The sequence below is a fragment of the Cupressus sempervirens genome, chromosome 11, assembly GCF_028749045.1.
Source record: "Cupressus sempervirens isolate cs-2001-9-10 chromosome 11, ASM2874904v1, whole genome shotgun sequence".
Classification (NCBI taxonomy): domain Eukaryota; kingdom Viridiplantae; phylum Streptophyta; class Pinopsida; order Cupressales; family Cupressaceae; genus Cupressus; species Cupressus sempervirens.
Window position 1 is genome coordinate 72,561,743 of NC_143128.1, and position 2,849 is coordinate 72,564,591.

Consider the following 2,849-nt stretch of genomic DNA (forward strand, 5'->3'; position numbering starts at 1 on the left):
AGTTAAAGTGGATACTTCTCTCATTCAACCTTATTCTCTCTCTAATCATGTATTTGATGGTGTTTCTAGAGAATCTATAAGTACTATAACCTTACCTATTAAGGTAGGCCTTGCTATTTTACCTACATATATTTACATCATGCTTGACACTTTCACCTATAGCCTTCTTCTAAGTTTTGATTGGATCCATGTTATGCAGTCTGTCCCTACAACTCTTAATCATATAGTCAAGTTAAATCTATGAAAATAAGATGTATACATTAGAATCCAATAAGAACTTAAAAATTTCTTACAAATACAAAAATGAACTTAATTTCTTTCACATTATTCTATCCCTTATCCAATTCAACAAGAAATTCAATCTTCTCGTAAAGACACCCCTTCCCTCGAAGAAGTAATCCTATAAGGTGATTAGAAGTGTTTAGGTTTTACACATTTTCTTGGTGGGAGAATATAATTTCCCTTCAATAGAGCCTAAGACCAGTGAAGATAATAAGATTGAAACTAAAAAAGGTTCAACTCATTCTACACAACTCAATGACAACTTTCTGGTTTCTTCAACTTCAAAAAAAATCTTTAGATGTTCCTTCTACTTCATCTACTCATGATATTGAGATGTATGAGACATTATTGTCTCTTTCTAAAATGGCTTCCCTTTATGGTCCTAGTCTTAGCTAAGAGTGGCTATAGACACAATAGTTATGGTACAAAAAATAAGGGATTAAGATTCTTATAGAAAATAACATATGTGGAACTTTTCTTGGACTAGAATACAATCTTTTAAAGCCCAGTGAATCATCCAGTAAACCATCTTTCAATGTGAATTTCATATTCTCTTTAAAATCTTCATCTTGTAGATCTTGATTCCTCTTCTAGTGCATCCTCATTTGACATTTTCTCTATAGATGATTCCTTGGCTAAGTTCTTAGGATTTGATTTTAGTCTTCCTTGATATCATCATGATCATGAATTTCCTTATAAATGTAGAAGCATACTTATGGAAATGTGCTAAATTACCAAATGGTACTATAGACATGACTCATGAATCCCCTCATCCAATAGATTTCCCTCAACAAAATAGTCTTCTTATAACTAATACTATTGATATAAAAATTAATCCTTGTAATGATTATAAGGCTATAGGGCAATGAACCACAAGATAACTCTTCTCTTCTGAATTAATTTCCCATCATTTTATTCTTGGATATTGATACAGATGCTTCAAAGGCCCATTACAGTTTACTACAAAAGTTCTCATTTTCTACTTTTTTTTGTAACAACCCTACCTTCTCAAGGTTTCACTTTTGATTTCTCCAACTACTTGGGCCAATCTCTAGGGTTCCCAAAATACTACACACAACTCTGATCACACTCAAAAGATCTCAAATCACAATGTATAAACATAGGATCAACTCATGGATCCACAAAAATGATCACAAACTCAACCATAACTTTCTACCCCATCCAAATGACCTTCAATGTCCAACCTCAAGTATTAGACTTTCTCTCACAATCCTTTATGCATCTACCTAGCTACTCATAGACTCCAAAAACCTCTGTTCACAACAACTCCCTGATTTGATTATATTCCAAAGTATGATTGTACACTCATCTTTGATCCCATACAAGACATACTTCATTCATCAATTAGGCTTCTATAATTCCCAACCAACTTTTTCAATATGTTGACAACTCAAGTGATTGACCCTTCTTATAATCCCAACAAATATCAACACATGTTTTCATGGATCCTTACTTGAGATCAACTCTTGACCTTATTCTTATGACTCTATGTGACTCTTTTTTCAATGCATATAGCCCCCAATACAATCCCTTGACCATATACTTCCCATCTAAAAAACATTCAAACCTTAAATTTTTCCAACAAATAGACAACTAGTGATGTATGCAACTCCTTTTTAGAGACAACCACCAACCTATACATAAATTTGTCCCATTGATGTTAATCACATAGAAATCCTTATTAATAACCCCTACACATTCCTAATCCATTACTTCTCATACAAATTCCTTTTATTATTAAAACTCCCAAATCAGACCAAGCTTTGTTGGAATAACAAACACCACTAGAGGAGGGGGTGAATCAATGGTTTAAAATACTTTTCAAAACTTGAAACAATCACAAGTTATAAAATTTAATACATGAGCAAGATAAGTAATTCATAACAAAGTAACACAATATTTTAACGTGGAAAACCCCTTAGGGTAAAAATTCACTTTGAATCTAAAACTTTATTGGCCTCTTGGGCAAAACTTTTAGAGCTACAACTCTAGGAAGCACCAACACCCTATTTTAGAAACACCAATTTCAAGGAACACCAATCCCTTACACCTGAAGCACCAACTTCATGAATACAAGAAGCACCAACTTCTAAAATGAACAAATGAGATACAAAATTAGAGGATCATCTCTATTACAATACAAATCATGAATCACTAGTTTTAACTTCTTGTTGAAAACATAATGCAGGATATACTTCTATTCTTCTCTCTTACTGATTCTTTTACATCAAAAATTGTACCAAAGTATACAAGCCTCTTTAAATGAATTTATCAGATGATATGTATAATTACATCTAACATACATACATACATATATGTATATGTATATGTATATGTATATATGTATATGTATATGTATATGTATATGTGTGTGTGTATATATATATATATGTATGTATGTATGTATGTATGTATGTATGTATATGTATATATGTGTATATATATACACATCTATACATATATATACATACATATATATACATATATATACATACATATATATATATGTATATATACATATGTATATATATGTATATACATATATA